Raw genomic sequence first — 24,788 nt, 5'->3', positions numbered from 1 at the left:
GAAAGAGAGGAGGGAACTTTCGTGTGGTGAATATGTGTTTGTGGTATGTGGTGTGTGCACTGTACCCAGCGGGATATCTACTTCATCACACAAACATTTTCTTTTTGTATTAAATGGGATGGAATGGGATGCTTTTTCTTGGAATGCAGCGGAATGGGAGCTTCAGGTGATCCTGTCCCAACATAAACTCTGTGAAGAATGCAGTGTCCTGTCAAGAAAAGTGCATCCTTGACGCATTGATTGCAACAGTTTTCTCTGAATGGGGCTTCACTTGGCAGTACATGTGGAGTTGTATTAGAATCAAGTCAATATTACATTAAGATGAACACAATATCACATTAAGGATGACAAAACCTTGTGTTTTCCATTGACAGGAAATTTCAGGAATTGGGAATTGAGTTTGAGACCTCTGGTCTAAGCTCTCTCAGGGTTTAAAAAGCACCACGCTGCCCCATGTGAGGATCGAACTAACAACCTTCAGATAATGAGACTGACAGGCTGACTAACTGCCAAAGAGGCCTGTGGATTGTGGGGGCTGAACGGAGAATCACTAGCTTCTAGGACCTTGCCTTTAGGTGTAGCTCCAACAGGTCAGCTCCTGTGTGTACAGGAGTGTACACTGCCAGTGTCCATTTATGTATGTAGCCCTGTAAAAAAAAGAAAAGAAAAAAAAAATTCAAATAAATGCATGATATGAAAACCGATTTTACTAAAAATAATTTAAATTTTACCTATGCCACGTACACACTGCAGATAAATGTGGCTGTCAATTCACCTTTTAATGCTTAATCCTGTTTTGAACACATAGGGCCAGATTTACTAAAGCGCGAGAGCACAACTCCATAAAAGCACTGATGGGAGTGTAAAGTTCTGTGGGTGATTTACTGACAATGCACAAGTTAAAGAACGCAGATGCAACATCTCATAACCTTAATGACCAATGCTATCTACCAAGAGCAGCGAAAATTAGCATAAGGATATGTTTGAATAATGTCTTCCTCTGGCATTTCAAATAAATTAATATGAGTGGAAAAAAAATTCTCCCTTCTACTACGCACTCTCTGTTCTCTGCAGTGCCTCCTCCTGGCAGCAACAATTACAGCTATGTACGCGCAAAATTAGTTAAAACATGCTTTTTTGGGTGGTAAATAATGGCACAAATACCAGTAAATTGACTACCGCAAACCTTAGTAAATCATGTTGCGTGATTTATTTAAATACTTAAGTAATATTTATTTAAATTATTTAAATATTAATATTGCATCTAAAAGGGACACTCTTACAAATGCATATGCATTACGGTCAGCCTCAAAAATTACTGTGTCCATGCCTTTTTATCGCTAATTTCTCACTGCGTGACTATAGTAAATCCTGACAGTCATTTTTTTAACACCAAAAAAAATGGTTTGTGTTGGCACAAGCTGTTAGTAAATCCTGCCTTTACAGTTCAGTAATTTTAAAAGAATGACAATTGCATTCTACAACCGAATTAACTCCCAAAAATGTTTTACAGAAATTCTTTGCAGTGTGTCCAGGAACTTAACATGGACCTAATGCATTACCTCTTTTAGCTTAACTGTTAATCACAGAAATTATTAGAATTATCCATAATGTTCATGAACAGCCCTAAAACGAATATCCTATAAAATCAAAGTTTGAAAACTCCACAACGAATAAATGCTGTTAAACAATAAATGTGAACAAATGAGCTGTATAATAAATCAGCAATAAATGACAATAAAGCTCACTTGACCTAATATCAAATTATTATTATAAAATAATTACTCCAAATTTATTATGTACTGTATTTAAACCATTATGAATATATCATTTAATTTAATTACTACATTTATTATGAAAGGTGTTTATAATGCATGTTGTTTTAAAAGTAAAGTGCCAAAGTACCTGTGTGTTGAGAGCAGTGTTTGACTCTGGGCCATTGTAGTCGAACACTGAATAGCACTGCTCACTCTCATCATGTGAACACAGGTGAATCACCAACAACTCAGCTGTGCTGCTCAAATGTAAAAACATATCAAGGATGATGTAAACCACATATGAAGAAATGTATTTTAATATACTATCCATCTATTTATTTTATATGAGCAATTACACAAGCAGGATTGCGATATGCCTTTATATCTGCACAGCTGCAATTCAGCCGTCAGCAAAATGCCACAGTTCTTCATATTAACATATAAACATGTCCGACACTTTGTATCTAAATTCTGAACACTAAACAGTGGATATAAAAAGTCAACAAACATGTTAAAGTTGCAGCCTTTTGAAATATAAAAAAAAAAAAATGATTTCAATGTGCATCAATGAGTCTTGGGCACCCATGACCCTGATGCAGTCTTGGAGATGCTCTGCACCAGTTGTCTAACCATCACTACTTGGCCCTTGTCAAAGACATTCAGATCTTTTCGCTTGCCAATTTTTTTCTGCTTTCAACATTTATGAGAAATAAAAGCAGTTGAACATGAGAGGGCATATCTTTTTTGGTGAGTTTATATATTAGTATACATATATATGTGACGGCTGGGTGAAGGAAGCACTGGAAACAATAGCGAGTTATGGTTTTTAATGAAAATAAATAAACAAACAGGGAAAAGACAATGATGCTGGGAAGACAAAAATCCAAGTTGTGGTGAGGAATCCGGATGATGACGAATGAGAAGGCAGCAGGAGAGGATGGCACAGGAACTGCGGGGAATAGAGCCGAAGGTAAATATTTGTGGCTGAGTGGAAGTGCGTAGAGTGGATGAGGTTCCGGGAAAACACGAACATCCAACGCAGACAACACTGAAGCCAAACAAACAGGGTAAGCGACATAAAACAACGATCTCACAAACACCAGACGTGAGACAAGCCAATATAAAGGGAATGAGTAATGAGTGACAGCTGTTGATCGTATGACAATTAACGGAGACGCCCACAAACTAATCAGTGCAGACGCGAAACACACAGACTTCACCACAAAGTGCCAACACCCAGAGATCACGGTTTACCAACCGTGACAATATACCATTCATTTTTCAAAGTTATACTCAGCGTTTAAGGAGAGAAACACCCTGTTTTGGATAGAAGTACACTAGAATCACGTAATTAATCTTATTACTTTAGTATTAGCCCATATATATATGTATTATCTTTATTTGTTTACCTGATAAATGGTTCAAATGTATTGGTCTAGCCCTGCTCAACATGATATTAAGGAATAGTTCACCCCAAAAATAAAAATTCTGTCATAATTTACTCACCCTCAAACCAAACTCTTAAAAATCTTCACTTGTTCACCTGTCCCAAAGGAACCAGGAACAAAGGAATTTGGTTCATAAAACTTAAGAAGACTTGGAATATAGCACTAATGCCAAACCTGTCCCAAAGGAACCAGGAACAAAGGAATTTGGTTCATAAAACTTAAGAAGACTTGGAATATAGCACACAAGTCACATGCACTGTTGTTTTGATACTGTTGTGACTGGTTTATGCAGATTGACAGATGTGGTAACTATAAACTGTCAAAATGGAAAAGAGCACTATGAACATTCTTTAGAAGAGCTACTTTTGAGCTCCACAGGAAAAAACAACAACATAAAAGTTTGGAAGAACATGAGAGTTAGTAAATGATGACAGAATTTTCTTTTAGGTGAACTCTTCCTATTAAAGTGTTTGTCTAAAGCTGGTAAATGTTCTGCGCTGAGGCTCTGTTCCAATACTTAAACTTAATGAGCTTAAAATAAAACTCTTATGAAACCTGGAGTGCAGTATAATGAAGACTGTGTGCAATATCAAAATATTTTACTCACTTCATTTGGAGAGTTATGGGGATGTTGGTTGGGATGTGTTTACTGAGGGGAATGATGTAGGTGTAGTTTCCTTTTCTACAATAAGTAAAATGTAAATTTATTACAATTGAACATTCTTGATGACTTTAGTGCTGTAAGTCAAGAAATCCCCAAATGCTATTAACTCTGTAAAGAGCATCATAGAGCAATATTGTCCCCTTTCATAATGTGCATAACATAACTCTTTCATAACGAGGACCATACAACTGTTAACACCATATTGTGTTATACTGAGAGAGAAAATGAAAAAAAATTGCGTCCTGTTGAACGTTTGCGTACATTGAAGATGTAAGTTTGATACCCACCCACAATTCTTCCGCTGACAGTACTGCTGATCTATAACTTGTTGATTCTGCGTTATGAGGATGGACTGTATAGTTGTGTTTGTCCCTGCTAAGAAGACATGAACAAAGACCTAAAGGTGTGAATCACTGCTGTGGCCACAGCTACATTCATTTTGTAATTAGTGTAAGGGAAACAGGTCAATTTAGCTCAAAGGGAATCATTTAAGATTTAAAGGGAATTTGAACAGAATCACTGTTTTACGGCTGATCACTGAAACGGCCAGCGATTCACTGAACGAGCAGTATAACATCAACGCATGGATATTAATATCCAAAGTATAGTGAAAACACTAGTATTAGCACAGTAACAAGATCGGCACTTTAAGACATTAACTGGATATTACAAAACAAAAGTATTCTGAAAACAGCTATATTAGATAAATCTAAGCACATATAAGTAATCTACAGCCATCAATCACTTAAACACATTCACACAAGTTGCAGGAAGATAGAAAGTTAGGGAAGAATGGGTTTAAGAGAATGAAAATGTGAAATCCCAAGTTTACAGCAATACGTGAAATTGCATAGACATGAACAGCCATCAATCACTTAATTAACCCTCGCATTGAGTTCCTCAGTGAGGTTAAAATTATATTAGATACACCAGTACAGATCAGAGTCTGGAGGTACATTATTTGCGTTGCCTGTGTAACGGGGGTCCCCTTTGTTGTCGTTGAAAAGGGGGTTTCCCGAGGTTACTGATTGGCTGGAAGTTCAGTAGTCGTTGAAGTGACGGCTTGGGAAGCCCATGGCTGGGCGTTGGCTGACGATGCGGAGTTGTGGGCTGGTTGAAGTTTCAGACGGGCATGCGAGGTCAGACTCGGAGACACAGCGTTACAAAACTTAACCCAGAACACGAAACTCTCAAACGGAAAAGAAAAGAAACTAAAGTAAAAGAATAGAAGTAAAGTTTGACGAGACTAGGTGGTGTTTATTCTCATCGTGGCTAAGTAGCAGCAGGCGTGCAGGCCGAAGCACGCTGGAACAGCGCTCAAAGAACGCTAAAAGTGATGACTAAAAGCATGACTAAAAGCAAAAGTTAAAAGCAGGCTAAAAAGCAAAATTTGATGGTGTCCTGAGTATTTAAACTGGCCTTTTGGCCACACCTCAAATGTTGTCCTGACCAATTAGATATTGTCTTTGCTCGGGGTGTTGCGATGTTTGTCCTACCCATTCATAAATCATATGTTATCTTATCAATCACGTGGTACGAATTTTCCCGCTCTTGGAGGGTATAATTTTGGACATGATTCCTATGATAAGAATATGATACATTTGACAAATAACTGATGGTCAGAAACGTTTCAAGCAAGAAGAGTCGAACACACACATAATAAACATGAATATGAATACTTAAGCTATTCAATAGTTATTAAAAAGACATACACAATAAGTGATTAGAAACATGATAGTCAAATGTGTGTGTCACAGGCTGGAACGAGCCCCTACTGAATGTACCACCTCAAGGAGTTTACCCAGAGACACCACAGACGGACAGCAAGGTAAGTAATAAAAGTTCAGTTTTATTGAATTAAGATCCTAATTACTAAAAACGAAGTGAAAGAGTTCCAACTCTGTTCTCCTCTGGCCAGCAGCGGTGGGAGCTCTTGGTGCAACGGTCACAACCCAGCGGATAACAGAACGGGAAGCCGACTCAATCATTCCTCTTCAAACAGAACTGGTAAGTAGCCTTTTAGGTGATGGTAAGGAGGGAGGGGGAGGGGGTCCCTCAGTAAGTCTTCCTCGGAGCAGACGACAGCAACAGATAAGGCTACGAGATTTCCACTCAGCAATTCCTTTCCAAAGCAGTCGATGGTGGGTATAGTGATTCCTCTTCAGGACAGCCAATGGTCAATACCTGCATAAACAATGGCAAGGGATTCTCACAGCAGTTCTTCTCCAAAACAGTGACTGATACGTATCTGTACAGGCGATAGTAAGGGTCGAGCACAAAACAGTTCCTCTTTGAATAGATACGGCAGGTGATCGTACAGACAGTGGTAAAAGGATCTTCGCCTAGAGGCTTCTCTTCAGAGCAGACAATGGCAGGTAATGGAACAACCTGTGGTAAGAGACTTTCACATGGCAGATTATCTTCAGAGCGGACAGCAGATAATGGAACAGACAATGGTAAGAGAGCTTCACCCAGCAGCTTATCTTCAGAGTATGACAGCAGATAATGGAACAAACAATGGTAAGAGAGCTTTACCCAGTGGATTTTCTTCAGAGCAGACAGCAGCAGATCATGGAACAACGATGGTAAGAGAGCTTTGCCCAGCGGCTTCTCTGCAGAGCCGACAACAACAGGTAATAGAACAGACTATAGTAAGGGACTTCCACACTTATCAGCTTATCTTCAGAGTATGACAGCAGATAATGGAACAGACAATGGTAAGAGGTCTTCACACAGCGGCTTCTCTTCAGAGCAGACAGCAGAACTATACACCTACACTTGTGCATGCAATAAATCACTTCAAAGAATCACACTTGTTCACTTCACACTAAGCACTGCAGTCCACAGCAAACTCAGTGAATAAAGCTCCCGCTCACGGTCACAGCCGGCATCCTCTACCATTAATAGATCTGAATTTCCAACACTGTGAGGAGTATATTACGAATAGATTTCAGTCCATATCTTGACTAATTTTAGAAACACTGTCCACTGACTGATACACCCAACGAATATTGAAGATAAAGGGTTTCACAGAAGAATATCCAAGAGGCACTTAACTGCTGCATAGATGATGTAGGTACTTAGCCACTCTTCAATCCTTATCAAGTTGACTTTGTAGATTCATTCCTCCAGTTCCCCGAGACGCTGAGACTAAAGTTCCACCTTCACAGCGCGTTAGTCCTTCCCGCTCTGTCCTCTCTCCTCTTCATGTCAGAATGGCCTTTTTATAATCCACATAGTCAATGCGTGTCCCAATTCCTATTCACTTCCCTCCAATAAGTAGCTGCGCCCGGACACAATACATGGGGGAAACCCTGGAACCGGCCCGGTGTCCTGCTAAAACTGCTCCCACCCGGAAACATTTCCCGGGATAATAGTTCCTCTTTGTCCTTCACCCTGTGACATCCTCCCCCACCATTTCGGTCTAGTCCCTAGACCGGGGGAGCCGAAACCCATTCTCCATACCTCTCAGGGCATGTCCTCGTGTCTCCCGTTGGGAGCGTCTAGGGGGCGAGACAGGGTCCACTCTTCTCACCTCCATCTCTGGGCCCCTCGGGACCACCGCCCACCCCACCAAGGGTGGTCTCGGGGACACCGGGACTGCAGGAATGCCTGCCGTAGGCTTCGGATAATTTGGGCAAGGGCGAAGTAGATTCCGATGCAACACCCGCTCTGGACCAGACTTCCCTTCGGGCTGAACGTTGTATACTGGCTGGTGGGGTCTTTGTTGTCACTCCACCACGTACGGCTGAGCCTCCCACCGATCACTGAGCTTCCCCTTCCCTTGACGCCGATTGTCCCGTATGAGTACCCGCTCTCCAGGTAACAAGGGAGCCTCTCAAGCTGTTCGATCATACAACCTCTTATTTTTAACAGCCGCCCTACCGATTCGGTCCATGACTCGTTGGTATGCCACATGGAGCTGCAGGTGATGATGATTTACCCAATCAGTAAGACTCGGAGGCTCTCCGACCATAGCCGTCCCCCAGAGCAGATCCATAGGCAGGCGCACATGTCTCCCGAACATCAGGTAGGTAGGGGTGTAGCTGGTAGTACTATGCACACTGTTATTTTACGCCTGTGTCAGGGCAGGAAGGTTATCTATTCAATGGCTTTGATGGTCTGTGTCCAGGGTTCCTAATAGGCTCAACAGAGTCTGATTAAACCGTTCAAACCCTCCGTTGCCTTGAGGGTGGTACGGAGTGGTGTGGGTCTTCTTACACCTGTAGAGCCGGCAGAGTTCCTGCACCACCTTGGACTCGAAATTCGGCCCTTGATCGGAATGTAGGATTTCCGGACACCCAAACGGTTGAAACACCGTCCTCCAGAGGGCATTCACAGTAGTGGTCGCTGTTTGATCTAAAGTTGGAATCACCTAAGCATATTTTGTATGTAATCTGTCACCACCAGGATATTCTGAAAACGATCAGTGGGTCGGCTCAGCGTCAGATAATCCATAGCCACAATGTGTAAGGGGGCCTTAGGGCACAATGGAACCAGAGGGGCCCTCACCTCTCTCCGGGCCTTAAAGAGCATACAGCGAGGGCATCCCTGGATGAACAAGTTCACTGAAGCCTCCATCCCAGACCAATACAAGCATCTCCGCAACAGGGACACAGTCCTCTCCTGCCCTTGGTGTCCTAACTGGGCATGATAAGCTTGTAACAGCGGCTGAATCTGACCTTCTGGTACTACCACCTGGAGCACAGCTTCGTGGGTTACCGGATCCTGGACGGAGCGACAAACCACTCCATCCTTTAAACAGAGCCGCTCCCATTGTCCAAAAAGTTTCTTCACTACCCGTGTCTGAGTCTGTCTTTCTGCTGCTCCAAGAGGAACCCCCTGCTCCAGATAAGACTGTACCACCACCAAGTCATCGTCCTCCTTTTACCGTTCCTTCCATCGCTGTGGGTCCCAGCCCCAACTAGCAGGAGTTTCCTCTGGGTGAAATCCAGACGCCTCTACCACTCTTACCATCAATTCCTCCTCCTGCTCAGCCAAATGCATCAGCGGGGGGCCACCGGTATCAGACACCGGGAGTCTGGACAGTACGTCAGCATTAGTATGCTCTCGGCCTGGTCGATACTGTAGCTGATAGTCGTAGTTTGCCAGTTGAGCTACCCACCGCTGCTCGACTGCCCCCAATTTGGCCGTATGTAGGTGTATCAGACCTGAACCAGACAAATTAAAGATTCGATCAGGAGCATGGTTGAAACATGAGGAGCCAAATTCCTCAGAAAGGCAACAGAATGTTGTAAATCAATTCCTAGTGCAACAAGTCAGAAGCAAGTCCACTAACCAATCAACTCTTTCACAGAACAGCTTTCAACATTAACACCATTAGTACAATTATTGACAATTTCAATTCGGAAAAGAGATTGTCAATTTTGGGGCAAGTAATCAAGATTGATGGTCAAAGAGATGCACAGCATGACCATCACATGTAAACCCATGAGAGTAAACAAGATCGTTGGATTGACTTCCCCCCACCTAGCAGAACCAGACCGAAATTCCTAAGGGGACCTTTTAACCTCTGGTCTCCACAGAACATCCTTATGTCAGAGAATGGCACAGGAACTGTCGTTTATAGATGTAGTTGCACCAAGATGAACACAAAAAAGACTTCTAAAGGAATATCAGTCCATTGCTTAACTCCATATCATTTATGAAACCCACATGTCACGGGGTGATGGACAAAGAGGAACTATTATCCCGGGAAATGTTTCCAGGTGGGAGCAGTTTTAACGGGACACCGGGCCGGTTCCGGGGTTTCCCCCATGTATTGTGTCCGGGTGCAGCTATTTAATGAAGAGACGAGCATCAGCTGTGTGATAGGAGGAAAGTCAACAGCGATTGGGACACGCATTGACTATGTGGATTATAAAAAGGGCATTCTGACATGAAGAGGGGAAAGGTCAGAGCGGGAAGGACTAACGCGGTGTGAAGGTGGAACCTTAGTCTCAGCGTCTCGAGGAACTGGAGGAATGAATCTACAAAGTGAACTTGATAAGGATTGAAGAGTGGCTAAGTACCTACATCATCTATGCAGCAGATAAGTGCCTCTTGGATATTCTTCTGTGAAGCCCTTTATCTTCAATATTCGTTGGGTGTATCAGTCAGTGGACAGTGTTTCTAAAATTAGTCAAGATATTGACTGAAATCTATTCGTAATATACTCCTCACAGTGTTGGAAATTCAGATCTATTAATGGTAGAGGATGCCGGCTGTGACCGTGAGCGGGAGCTTTATTCACTGAGTTTGCTGTGGACTGCAATGCTTAGTGTGAAGTGAACATGTGTGATTCTTTGAAGTGATTTATTGGATGCACAAGTGTGGGTGTATAATTCTGCTGTCTGCTCTGAAGAGAAGCCACTGTGTGAAGACCTCTTACCATTGTCTGTTCCATTATCTGCTGTCATACTCTGAAGATAAGCTGCTGTGTGAAAGTCCCTTACTATAGTCTGTTCCTTTACCTGTTGTTGTCTGCTCTGCAGAGAAGCTGCTGGGCGAAGCTCTCTTACCATTGTCTGTTCTAATATCTGCTGTCTGCCCTGAAGAGAAGCCGCTGTATGGAGAGAAGCCGCTGTGCGAAGGTCTCTTACCATCGTTGTTCCATGATCTGCTGCTGTCTGCTCTGAAGAAAATCCACTGGGTAAAGCTCTCTTACCATTGTCTGTTCCATTATCTGCTGTCCGCTCTGAAAATAATCTGCCATGTGAAAGTCTCTTACCACAGGTTGTTCTAAAACCTGCCGTTGTCTGCTCTGAAAAGAAGCCGCTAGGTGAAGATCCTTTTACCACTGTCTGTACGATCACCTGCCGTGTCTGTTCAAAGAGGAACTGTTGTGTGCTCGACACTTACTATCACCGTACAGATATGTATCAGTCACTGTTTTGGAGAGGAACTGCTGTGAGAATCCCTTGCCATTGTTTATGCAGGTATTGACCATTGGCTGTCCTGAAGAAGAATCACTATACCCACCATCGAAAACTAATTAAAGGAATTCGTGAGTGGAGATCTCGTAGCCCTATCTGTTGCTGTCGTCTGCTCCGAGGAATACTTACTGAGGGACTCCCCCCCCCTCCTTACCATCACCTAAAAGGCTACTTACCAGTTCTGTTTGAAGAGGAATGATTGAGTCGGCTTCCCGTTCTGTTATCCGCTGGGTTGTGACCATTGCACCAAGAGCTCCCACCGATGCTGGACAGAGGAGAACAGAGTTGGAACTCTTTCACTACGTGTTTTAGTAATTAGGATCTTAATTCAATAAAACTGAGCTTTTATTACTTACCTTGCTGTCCGTCTGTGGTGTCTCTGGGTAAGCTCCTTGAGGTGGTACATTTAATAGGGGCTCGTTCCGGCCCGTGACAACTTGGCGTAGTCGGCAGGGTTTTCCACCTTGAGTTGAGCGACCAGAGGCCCATGATGGCGGACGAAGATTTGCCGGCAGTCCGGCCTCCTGTTATGCCTGTTTTTGTGGGTGCCCCTTGGGCCCAGAAGTATGGAGGACCAGGGTCAGAATTGAGTTTGACAGAGTGGAAGGCTCAGGTAGAGTACCTGGCGGGACTACAGGGGTTGAGTGCCTCGCAGAAGACCCAGTTCGTGCTGAATTCACTTGAAGGTGAGGCCAAAAGGGAAGTACAAGCAACCCGAGGTACCGCCCAAGCAATCTTTGATTTCCTGGCCGGGCAGTACGGTGACGCCACCCCGCTGACTGTCCTGAGAGCTTGGTTCTTTAATTGTAAACAAGGACCCAGGCAGACTCTGCGGGCCTTCGCCTTACGACTACGGGAGCAGTTTGCTAGGTTGAAGGCTCTCCGGGAGGGCCCTCTTCGTCAAAAATAGACCTTACAGCTCCACCAGTACCCCCAGCTACTCTGTGAGGGGCCCATCCGGCAGAGTCTACGCCTACAGCTTCGCCGGGACCCTGGGCTGACGTTCGAAGGTCTGCGGCGAGAGGCCTTGGCTCTGGAATTGGATCATGCAGAGACGGTTGATCCTTCCGTGTGAATGGCCACTAGTGGGATTTGTACCCCTACATCTTCGGAAGTCTCTGATTGGAAGCAGACCTTACGGACGGAGCTTATGAAGGACTTTCGGGAGCAAATGACGGAGTTGTCTAGAATGCTCTTGGAGGAGTTGCACAGGGGGCGGCGCCAGTGCGGCCATCGCCGTGGTTCGCAAGGGGGTTTTTAGAGTTACCGGCCACTGTGGGTCAAGTGGTCGGGACCCCCTTGACGGACCCTTCTTCGTTGTTTGTTCCTAGAGACAGTTTGGTGGGGCACTGCCCGACTGTGGAGGTCCAAGTGCATGGCGTTGAGTTCCGGTGCCTGATGGATACTGACTCCCAAGTCACCTTGTTTTCTGAAAGTCTGTCCCAAGAACTCTTTGATGCCCGTGAACTGCAGGGAATGGAAGCTCCTTGGATCACTCTGAGAGGGGCGAATGGCCTGGATATCCCCTACGTTGGATACTTGGTAACCGATTTTAAGATTCATGGAGTCACCGTACCACAGAAAGGGGTTGTGGTTGTCCGAGACCATTGTCTGGGGGTACATCGAGCGCTTCTGGGCATGAATGTCCTTACGGATTGCTGGGAAGAAGTGTTTCATGTTAGTCCAGCTCGAACCACTCCGATAGCGGAGAGGAGGGAATGGGAGCAGATCGTGGCTGATTGTTGTAGAATCCAGATGGCCAGTTCCCAGGGGGACCGGGAAGATACTGGCCGAGTGGCCTGTCGATATGCCCTTTCTGTCCCGGCAAGGAGCGAAGCTGTTGTTTGGGCCCGGTTACCCGTTCGGTTGTACGGACCAGAAGATTGGGTCCTGGTGGAGCCCCATTGGGACTGTCAAAGCGTTGAAGTGGCTCGAGGACTTGCGGTGGCCCGTTGAGGCCGTGTTTTCGTGAGGATGTGGAATGTGAACCCCTACCCCGTTACCCTCTACCGCCATCAGCGGTTGGTCCGAGTTACCTCGGTGAGCCCTAACCAGGTGAGGGAGGGCGGAGAAGTACACTTTTGTCAAGTAAGCTCCACGGTGGTCGAGGTAGCCCTTGGGCGAGTGGATCCGCAGAAGGACCCTATTGGGGAGGGGATGCCAGCCCATCTCCTGGGGGAGTCGCTGCAAGGAGAGGGTCTGGAAGAGGACCAGGCGCAACAGCTCCAGGACTTCTTGGCAAAGTGGCAGCACATATTCTCAGCTCATGAAGAGGACTATGGGTGTACGGATATTGTGAGGCATCCGATCTGTACCGGCGATGCCGCCCCCAGTCGGGAGCGATACCGTCCGGTGCCACCAACTCTGTATTCAGAGATCCGTACCCTGCTACGAGGGATGCTGGAGAAGGGGGTTATCCGCGAGAGTAGCAGCCCGTGGGCCGCCCCGATCGTCCTAGTACGGAAGAAGACTGGGGCGTGGAGATTCTGTGTGGATTATCGGAAGCTGAATCAAGTTACTGTGACACTAGTGTTAAAAAGTCATGAAAATGAAAGACTCCCATCATTTTAAAATGTGAGATTAGCATACATTCCTATGTAGAGTAATCTATTCAGACTAAATGTCGGCGCTTGTGCTTAAAGTCTGGTTTGGACTCCTTTTTTTTTGGTCACTTTAATAAGAGATCTGCAAGAAGGGTATCTATTGGTATATACAGCGGTGTAGGTTATCCAAACCGCTAGGGGGAGCTCTCGCGAAGATCTGCTCAAGAACGCATAATATAGCAGTTAATGCGACACGAGCAGATGGTTAACACAGAATTGAGATGCTCCACTTGTGATTGACTTTCAATTGTTATATCTGTCTTGCAGGTAAGATTACTTCAGTTTATTACAGGTTTAAAGGGTTCATGAACGGTTATGTTTTGTATTTTGTTGTGTTAAGTAAGTTTTGAGCACCAAAAACTGTATTATCATTACTCGTGGATAGAGCATGATCAGAAACAACATAAATGAAAGTTTGTATGCGAAACGCGAATCTGTATTGTGCGCAGATAGGAAAATACATTTTTCACAGAAGTGCTTATTTAGTTATTTTTGGGATTTTGGGAGTTAAATTAATGGTTTAAATGACGCTGGTTCAGTAACGCACGTGGAGTTTGCGGGTGTGTACGCCATTTTGTGCAAATTGTATGCAGCGGGTGCATAGTTAATGGAAACTCAGACGACGTGATTTGCTCAGTAATGATATAACAGAAACGGGAAATGTGACATAAGGGAACATTAAAGTGTTATGTGTTATTTAGAGTAAACAAGTCATGCTGGAAAAGAGAATGTATGTACTCTGAGAAGTGTTTAACAGACAAAGGGAATGGTATGGGTTCAAATTAAGTTTAACATGGTTTATTTTGATTTATGGTGCAAAATAGGTGTTAATGTGCTTAATATACAAACTGTTTATGCAAGTGAAATGATTACATTAGTTTGTTGAACAACCATGCTATAGAGAATGTTAGGATGAGCAATGAGAAAAATGTAATACTGAATAAGATGCATAATATAGCAGTTAATGCAGAGACGAGCAGATGGTTAACACAGAATTGAGATACTCCACTTGTGATTGACTTTCAATTGTTATATCTGTCTTGCAGGTTTGCATACAACATTCCTATATTAAATGTGTTGCACCAGAATTGACGCCTGCTCCTTTCTAAGTGTGTAACATTACCAAGAAAGACGCTTTCCCCTTGCCGAGGATAGAGGACTTCCTCACCAGTTTGACACAGGCCGCATGGTATTCCACCTTAGATCTCGCCAGCGGGTATTGGCAGGTACGGGTGGAGGAGGGGGATCGGGAGAAGACTGCGTTCGCTACCCCCTTTGGGCTCTTTGAATGGGACCGGATGCCGTTTGGACTTTGTAACGCCCCGGCTACATTCCAGCAGTTGATGCAGCGGTGCCTGGGCAGTCAGTTGATGGATTCCACACTGGTGTATTTGGACGATGTGATCGTTTATTCCCCAGATTTTACCTCGCATTCACGGCATCTGGAACAGGCGTTTCAAGCGATGGAGAAATATGGTCTGAAGTTACAACCAGACAAGTGCCAGTTGTTCCGAAAGGAGGTGAGGTTCCTGGGTCACTGTGTGAGCGCTGCTGGAGTCTCTGTGGACCCGGATAAAGTGGCGGTCGTCCAGGGGTGGGAACCACCCAAGACGGTGCGGCAAGTAAGATCCTTTCTGGGTTTCGTGGGGTACTATCGGCGTTTCATAAAATAATTCTCCAGGACTGCCAAGCCATTGAACCAACTTCTTGTGGGCTCGGGCCGCCCTCGTGGCCGAGGATCTCCCTCTGTCGCCTGGGATTCCGCATGTGAAATAGCCTTTCAAAGGCTTAAGCAGGAATTACTGCAGGCCCCCATTCTGGCCTATGCGGATTTCACCCAACCCTTCATCCTCTATACTGACGCCAAAAATGAAAGTGGCAAGTGAACAAAAACTATAAAACACAATGAATTGACCATAATGCAATATTTTAATCTCAGTGTAAAGGCAATAATAATGATTCATTGTTTCATTGTGCGTCTGATAATCTGGATTTGTCGGATGAACAAGCCTTTAATCTGTCAATTTACAGTCAGTAGAATATTTCAGTTTCTCCGACAGTTTTTCTAACCACTTCTCTGAATGGGAATAAATGAAAATGTCTTGAAGACAGCCACAAATATATAAAAAAGTATATTTGAACACTGCCACTGTCTCTCTGACCTTTCTGTGTTTTTTCTCAGATTGGTGATTACATGTGACAGGGCATCAAAGGGGACAGTTGTGTCTGTCATTTGGGTGTTGTGATTATGAATTAATGTTAAAGGACAGCAGTAGACCTCATCTGAATAAAACACATTGGAGACATCAATGTCTGGAGGCCAGGGAACAGGAGAGGCGGTGGAAAACACTGCAAACAGTCAAAATGAAATTCACCATATAAAACAAACAGTGATTAGAATATACAGACAAACCAATACAGTATCTCTAAATATCTACATAAATTACCTGAGGTCAGTGCTGCTGTTGTGGTGTAAGGTGGTATAACACTGGCGTTGTTGAGACTGTACATGCCAAGAAAACAAAGTTAAATTTCACTCCAAATAGCAGCACATTCAGTAACAGTAACAGTGAAGTAACAAGTAGTCAGTGTGCACCAAATACATTGGTCTGTAGAGATAACATGACTGATGATGACATTGTACCTGTTACTGAAGTCCATGTCCTCTCGTAATGTCAACATATAGAGTGCAGTAATGGAAATGACACTGCAAAACAACAAGGTAAAATAAAGTCACATGCAGAATGATCCTGTCATGTTAACTGAAACATTTTATCAGGATACAGTAGAATTTAATTTGGTCTTAAACTTCCCTCAATACCTTCAATTAAAGAAATATTCAGATTAAATGCAACAGTGTTTGTTATTTAAGCTGTAAAAGTCTCTATCTGTAAACCCTCCATTTAAAATGAGAATGCATTTCTAGATTTACACTTTTTTTTCAGTGTTACAAATTAAAGAACAAATTGATTATTTTCTGTGGTAGTGACCAACAGAGCATTGGTAAACGATATTTAACTGTAGGTTAAAGTATGGATGCCCACACATGACATTCAAGAAAAAAATAAAATAAAATAAAACAAGATACCATGACCACGAAGTAAGAATTTGTTCCCAAAACTTAAATTCTACCTTCATTTTAGGTAAATTGTGGCCACGATATAACTATGTTAAAATGAGGGAATGCATTTGCACAATGTGGCTATGATTTACCCAGACCCTAAAATGAAGGAATTAAAGCAAGACACAACAATCTCACATAAAAGTCTCACATTTTAACTAATAGATTTCACTATAGTTTCCCCAGATGATTAAACGTAGATTTTTGCCCCCATTTTCCACCAATTTACTGTCAGGAGAAGTCATAATAATCAACATGTTTAATATTTTAAGCCGGTTTTAGAACACTTTGTTTTCATGTAATTACATTTCTCCTAGCAACAAAGCACACGTTTCTGTCTGAGTGTGTTGTGATGGGAACAACTTTAAAGTCTGGTAGTGTATTTTAAGATCTGTTCAGTTTTTATAAGTTGTGTAGTGCATTTAACCCTTAAGAAAATGTTCTGTATTTCAAGTTTTCTTAAATATTATGTTTGAACATGCAAAGGAGGCATTATCTAATTAAATATGCATAAATCTGAAAACTGGATAATACCAGGATCAATATTGTTATGTGATTTTGTGGAAAAATTACAGTTAATGGTTTTTACGTAGTGGGGGAATAAAATTTTACATAACTCATATGAATGTTATATGAACAAACCCCTGTGTAAAAAACTTCAGAATGTATATAAGAAAAAATATATAGTATACGAGTGCTAATGAAGTGGAGATTTCTGGCTTTTAAGAAAATGTCATAATGTCAAGCAATCAAACTATAGCCAAGAATTATCAAGTTGTGATAAATATATATATATATATATATATAGATATATATATATATATATATATTAAATCTCATATTTAAAATTTGTGGCCAAGATATCTGTTCTCCCTCTCTTTAAGAACCTGCCAGTTAAAGAACTATTCCCGTATTTATTTTAATATATAGACAGAGTTCTGGCATGAAACTCTGATGGTGCAGTTCAATTGGTTTAATTCAATCTGACATAATGACATCATTATCACATGGCACAGCCGATTGGTTCTCTCCTGTATTGGTAGACAAAGAGCTCACTGCTCAACATTTAGATATATGACTAGTGTTTTGCCGTAGCAGTTGCAGCTTGCTTCAGAAACCCTTCACCTCCCCCAGCACCACCTGTATAGATCTGCTACGAGGTGATTCATGTATGCCATGGGATTATTTCATGTATGTTATATTTGCAGCAGCAATATTCTTACATGCTCACAGCAGCATGTTGTGGATGTATTGGCAGTAGCAAGTCTCTGTACTCTGTACATATATATAGTAACCCTGCATGTCATATGCAGGCTCTGTATTAAAGGTTCTTCAGCAGCAATTTCCTATACTCCATCCATTACTGACACATATATTAGGCTACACATTTTCTGTTTTGCTTCGATCTGATTTTGTACATAACAGAACATTTAAGATACTGTACTTATAGTTAGGCACATCAACCATAACTCCTTCAAAAACAGCCAGAAATCTTGGAGTTATGACTGATGATCAGCTGACTTTCCAGACCACATTGCTAATACTGCCTGGTCCTGCAGATTTGCTTTATTTAACATCAAGAAGATCAGGCCTTTTCTTTCGGAACATGCTTCACAACTCCTTGTTCAAGCTGTTGTTCTGTCCAGGCTGGACTATTGCAGTGCTCTCGTGACAGGTCTTCCAGCCAGTTCTATCAAACCTTTACAATTAATCGAGAACGCAGCAGCAAGATTATTTTTTTAATGAGCCGTAAAGAATGCACGTCACACGTCTGTTTATCAATTTGCACTGGCTACCAATAGCTGCTCACATCACTTTCACAGACTTTTCATTAAATGTTCCCTCCTAGTGGAATGACCTGCCCAACTCAATCCGAGTAGCTAAATCTTTAGTGATCTTCAAGAATCGGCTAAAAACACATTTCTTCCATCTTTATTTGACTCTCTAACTGTAGAACTTTTCTTATCCTATTCTTAACAACAACAAAAAAACTTGCCCTTTTAGACTTGCACTCTATTCATTTACTAACTGCTTGTTTTCTTTAGAAAAAGAATAGAGCAATATTTTTTCATTCTATTTTCTTTTTATTTATTATATAATGAAAAAACCTTGCTACGTGTACTGTGGTACTATAACTGAGACTTGGATTTCATTGCTCTCTTGTTGATTTTGATTGCTTCCATTGTCCTCATTTGTAAGTTGTTTTGGATAAAAGTGTCTGCTTAATGACTAAATGTAAATGTAAAATGATAGTGTACTTAAGAAGAATGTCTCACCAAAGAGCCATGGTTGTTACTAGCATGATGATACTAGCTTGGAATACTCTGTGTTGAAGACAGTTGTGATATCTCCCACAGAAGTAGTTCTCGAAAAGAATACAAAGTAATCACAATTGTCGCATTTATTGTAGAAATTAAAGCAATAGTTCACCCAAAAATTAAAATGTTATGTTTATCTGCTTACCCCCAGGGCATCCAAGATGAAGGTGACTTTGTTTCTTCAGTAGAACACAAATTATGATTTTTAGCTTCAGGCGTTGCAGTCTCTCAGTCGTACAATGCTTGCCAATGGTAACAGAATCTATGAATGAAAAAAGAACATGCACAGAAAAATCCATATTAAACCCCGACACTTGTCAAAACACATATATGTAAAAACACAAAAAAATTGATCTGTCCAAGAAACAAACAAAACAATATATATATTTTTTTTTTTCATAAGTGCATTATCTTTTTTTTTTTTTTACCTCTGATTCACGCAATGTCCGAACTGTTAGAACTCTTGTGAACGCACTTCACAACAGCCTGCATCATCTTATTCTTGTTGCTTTATAGCAGATCGCAGACTCATAAGTGCATTACCGCCACCTATCTCTCAAATGGACTCTATTAACACTCTATCTACATTCTCAATCAGGAGTGTCAATGATCCACTTGTGAGATAGGTGGCGGTAATGCACTTATAAGTCTGTTAATGGTCCTGTTTCCATTGCCAAGCATTGTACGACTGAGAGACTGCAATGGCTGAAGCTAAAAATCTTTGTTTGTGTTCTACTAAAGAAACAAAGTCACCTACATCTTGGATGCCCTGGGGGTAAGCAGATAAAAATAAAATTTTCATTTTTTGGTGAAATATCCCTTTAATAAGCAAAGTGAGTTTCACATACTGTGCTTGACTGCAGTGGCGGTTGCATTGATGGTGGAAGTTTTGAATGGAGTGTGCTGTTTTTGTTGATTTTACTGTGAAACAAAGATTTAAGTAGAACAAAAGACTTCAGATGATGAAAAGCGAAATAAAAAAGGCAAAAAATTAATTAATTTTAGGTTAGGTTTTTGATAAATCTTATATTATTAATCATTTTAAGCCGGCCTGCATTAAACATGAACATGGTGTCATGGTTCTGATGAGGGATGAGGAGAGGACTCAACTGCAGGATGATGGGCTTTCATTATTAGTATAAAATAAAACAAAAGCAAACACAAACCACCCAGAGGGGGAAAAACAGTCAGGCAGGCCAGGCACAAGGCACCACACAGAAAGGCAAGGCAGGATCAGCAACAAGGGTAAATACAACACATACCACAAATACAGCTGACATTTAAACAATGAAACAACACAGGACTGCAGACACCAGGAAAATAAATAGGGAGACAAACAAGGAGGGTAATGAGGGAGACACAGGTGGAGTAACTGAAACAATAAAGAGGTAACAAGATTGACTGGGACAGACAACCAGTGGACCAGGCCCGTGTGGTGGAAGAGGGCTTAGAGCCAGAGGTAGACCAGGAAGAGCCAGCAAGGCAGAAAGCCAGGACGGAGCTAGCTGAGCAGGAAGCCAGGGCTGAGCTGGCAGAGCAGTAAGCAAGGGTGGAGTGTAAGCCCACCAGGGTGGAGCAGGTGGAGCTGAAGCCCTCCAGGGCGGAGCATGCAGAACTGAAGCCCACCAGGGCAAAGCAGGCTGAGCCGAAGCCCCCCAGGGTGGAGGTTACAGAACTGAAGCCCTCCAGGGCACAGCATGCAGAGCTGAAGCCCACTACATTGGTGCAGGTGGGGCTGAAAACCACTACGCTGGTGCTGTAGACCAGGGGTTTTCAACCTTTTAGGACTTGAGGAAGCAGTACTGGCTTGATTGTTAAGATAGTTTTTGCGGGCTAAGGTGACAGATGGGGGCTGAAACCCACCTAAAAAGGGTTTAGAACCGCCCCTGGTATAGCGTGTGTAATTATACTGAAACATATATAACCAATTAACCTGATTCAATGTTATGGCTGAGCGTGTTTCTGAAATAACAACATGCCGATACGGCTAACCGTAAATCATCTTTCACTGTCAATAAGTGTGACTGATACTCAAACCGACTCGGCTCTAACTGTCTACAAGCAGTGGGAGTCAGATTGCCCCCTAGTGGATGGCTTAAGATTTGCTAACTCATAATCATAAATCATCAAGGGAATGTCTCTGAATTAACTGATGCTTGCACCCCCCTTGACAGGTAGACCACTTGTAGACCACCATGGCAGTGTAGGCAGAGCTCTTGACCACCACGGCTGAGCAGATTAATGGGTTGGAGTAGGCTCTGCAGCAAACTCCTGAAATGGAGCGGATTCTTGAGTGGACTCTGATGGCTCCCAGACTGGGGCAGGTTCTTGAGTGGACTCTGAAGGCTCCTGGACTGGAGAAGGTTCTTGAACGAACTCTGAGCACTCCTGGATTGAAGCGGGTTCCTGAGTAGACTCCGAGGCAGGCTCCTGGGAAGCCAGAGCAAACTCCGAAGCGGCCCATGCCCGCAGAACAGACCTGAAGTGAAGGGCGAAGACAGCCTTCTTGACAATGGCAACAGCAGTGAAATAGAGCAGCCCTGTAGCTGCCTCTATGGCAGCAGCAGCAAGAGTGAGCTGTTCTGTGTGAGGCTGTTCTGGAGCGGGGAGCTCAGGGATCACTGGGACCACTGGACTAGGGACCACAGAAATCTGGTCCTCCAGGACCATCAGACTAGGGACCACTGGAGTCAGGTCTCCAGGACCACTGGACTTGGGACCACCGCAGTGATGCCAACTGCTCACACTGACAATAGTGGTGGGTCCCTTAAACTGGAAACTGGTCTCAAACCCTTTAGGCCCACCTTAACCCTCTGGAGTCTAAGGGTATTTTTGGGACCTGGAGAAGTTTTGTCATGCCCTGACATTTGTGCTTTTTTCAGTTTCTTATAAATATCTAAATGGCTAAAGTCTAATCTCACTGTAATCAGCACAAACTCACCTAAAAAAATATGTGAGCAGCATGTATGTACATGATTGTGCTTTTGAGAAAAAAATGTTATGCGTGGTTAGTGAAAAACTAGAAATGTTAAATCACTTGAATAAGGCAATAAAACACATACAGAAAATTGGTTCCCGGGACTTTTGAGAACAGGAGCTTGTAGCCTAGAATTTTTTTTTCTAAATGATGTGAAAATCATCTTGTTTACTCACTTACAGAAAACAATATATTGATTTAAATTTTCTAAGACACTTTTTGTTGGTAAAAGTCATATGCGAGTAGGCGTCAACTATCATGAATTCACACCTGAGAAGACAAAGGCCTGCATAATGAGCTGCATAATGAGCCATTCAGTCAGCTGTGTCACTGAGAGGGATGAGTTACAAGAAAGAATGTGAGGACAAAATAAATATATAATTTTATGTTTGTAGTTTATTTAGAATATATTTAATTATCCAACAACATAATTTAATATTCACTTGTGAGTGCACTTAAACAGTTTATTAGGAACAATCAAAGCTGACTTTCAAACTGAATTTTTTGCATCATTACTCCAGTCACACAATCCTTCAGAAATCCTTTTTAACAATCTTATTTTCTAAAAAAAAAAAAAAAAAAACATTTAATGTTATTATTATCATTATTATCATCATTATTATTATTATTATTATTATTAATGTTGAAAAGAGCTGAGAATATTTTTTCAGGCTTTTTAGGGGGGATAAATTGAAAGAACAGCATTGTTTATTACATTTGTTACAGTTACAGTTATTGGTACATTTATATTATTTACATCAAGCTTTTGAATGGTATAGTATTGTTATGGAAACTTCATAATATTTCACATGATTATACATTAAGTCAGGAATTATAGTTTGGAAAGGCTAACTAGTAAAATGTTTACACGATAACATAAAACTGAGTACAATTATATATTATTCCTTATGATCTCTGTTTATGATTTATGAAAGTGCTTCATTATTTTTTTCTGAGGAAATCCAAATCTCAAATCCTCAACCACATCACATCTTTTTGGGGTGAATTATGTCTTATTCCTCTCATCGCGAAGCAAACAGTAAAATAAAAAAACTTGAAGAACAATCTCGCTGCATTGTCTTCTGTTGTGTGGGCGTATTCAAAAGCCGCGCGCTTCAGTGAAACATTATAATCTCAGAAGCGCATTCAGCGCGGGGGCGTGGTCGCATTAGAGATAATGAAGGGAGACGTGAAAAAGGACATCGCGTTGTTTTCATATGGATAACTTTATCACAGAATATCTGTTTTCAGCAGCGCTTATTTAGTTTAAAAGTAGACATGTCAGGCTTTCTATAGATATCTCTCTCATGTCTCTGTGTTGAATATTCACTGAGTTACAGTTCATTTTAATGACGCATTTGTAAATGAAGATCACCGCAGACAAAGGCTGCAGACAGCACTCCTTGTTTGTTATCTTTATTTTATAAGTGCACAAAGTTTTGTTTTATTATGTCTGTATACAAAAAAAGTAGACCCTTTACAGATTCGATGATGTATCGCTCTTATCTGTACGATCAAAACTGACGTGTTTTAAGTTCTTTTCGGGGTTATCAGGAGAAAATACCCCAAAACGCGTATACGCGTTAATCGACTCCAGAGGGTTAATAGCTTCAAGCAGCATGTTCATGATACCCAGAAACACTGACGTGGTATCCATGATGGCTGAAGACTCTGATCTGGCGGCCATGACGGCTGGAGACTCTGGACTGGGCATCCATTTACTCACTATCCAACTCACTTCCAAAAATCATATAAACAATATGTTAATATAAACTCTGTCTGAGCAGTGATGGGCTCATTAAGGGCATAGTTGAACAGGTCCTTGAGAGCAGCATTGTTGTAGTCCACTCCCTCCACTGCACTCCTTAACGTTGACGGAGGGAACTCAATGATGCTACCTTGTTCAATGATGCTACCTTAAGCATGTGTTGGTAGATGGGGCTGCAGATTGTGGAGACTGGTAGATGGAGTGAGCCAATTCACTGCTGAGTCATCATTTGGCTGGTCCGTTCTGTTATGGTTCCGATAAGGGATGAGCCAAGGAGTCTTGTCCCATCATGACCACCACGCCAGGGTCTTCAGCCATCATGGACGTCACATCAGTGCTTTAAATTGTCATTGGAATCTGTCAAGGTGATTCCTAGGTGTGTGAGACTGGTTTCCAGTTTGGAAGACACACCGCTTGTGTCAGTGTGAGCAGCTGCCATCTCTGTGGTGGTACCAAGTCTGGGGGTCTCAGAGGTGGTCTCACTGGCAGTAGTTATGGCACTGGCCATTTTGTGTGTTTGGGCCCCATATAACCCTCAATATAAGCTTGGGTCTCTCTGTCATTCACTCCTAAGGCCCAATCCCAATTCTATTTTTTACCCCTTCCCCTTCCCCTTCCCCTATGCCTATTCCCCTAGGGCTGAAAATATTTCCCTTGAAATGGGAAACCACTACTACATTGTTATACGTCATCGCTAGCTCCTACATCAAAGAAAATTTGCCGATGTTTATCACAAACTCAGACGTGTGGTAAAAGTTAAGTTACCTGCCGCCGGACTAGTATTTATTTTGTCAAATCAGTGGGTATCAATAAAATATGTCGTGGAACTAGTGTGCAGTCAATAACATTAGCAAACTTTTATCATAGAGATTTTTTGCAAACGTTTCTTCTGAGAACATAACCGTACATATGAACACAAGAATGAATTCAACATAAAACAAACGATTATTTGTTATTAAAATCCCTATATATGCCAAAAGTACTTACATTAATGGGTCTCTCTGCTTGCTCAGGCAGCCATATTGTGTATGCGGGGGAAATTTATCATACCCCTTCGTTTGAAGTGAGGTCCCGAAAAATCTTCGTTTGAAGGTCTATCTGGCCCTTCCCCCTACCCCTACCCCTCCAGCCAAAAGAGAATTGAGACACCCATACCCTTTCACGTGAACATGCGAAACAAAGGGGAAGGGGAAAGTG

General features: G+C 42.3%; 1 pseudogene; it reads right to left on the bottom strand.

Moving 5' to 3' along the window:
• Positions 1-557: 557 nt before the first annotated feature.
• Positions 558-24,788, bottom strand: part of LOC109075107 — a 61,101-nt pseudogene continuing 36,870 nt past the window's right edge.

The sequence above is a fragment of the Cyprinus carpio genome, chromosome A4, assembly GCF_018340385.1.
Source record: "Cyprinus carpio isolate SPL01 chromosome A4, ASM1834038v1, whole genome shotgun sequence".
In the NCBI taxonomy this organism is placed as follows: Eukaryota; Metazoa; Chordata; class Actinopteri; order Cypriniformes; family Cyprinidae; genus Cyprinus; species Cyprinus carpio.
The sequence above is the reverse complement of the archived record's forward strand: the minus strand, read 5'-3'. Positions and strand labels throughout refer to the sequence as shown.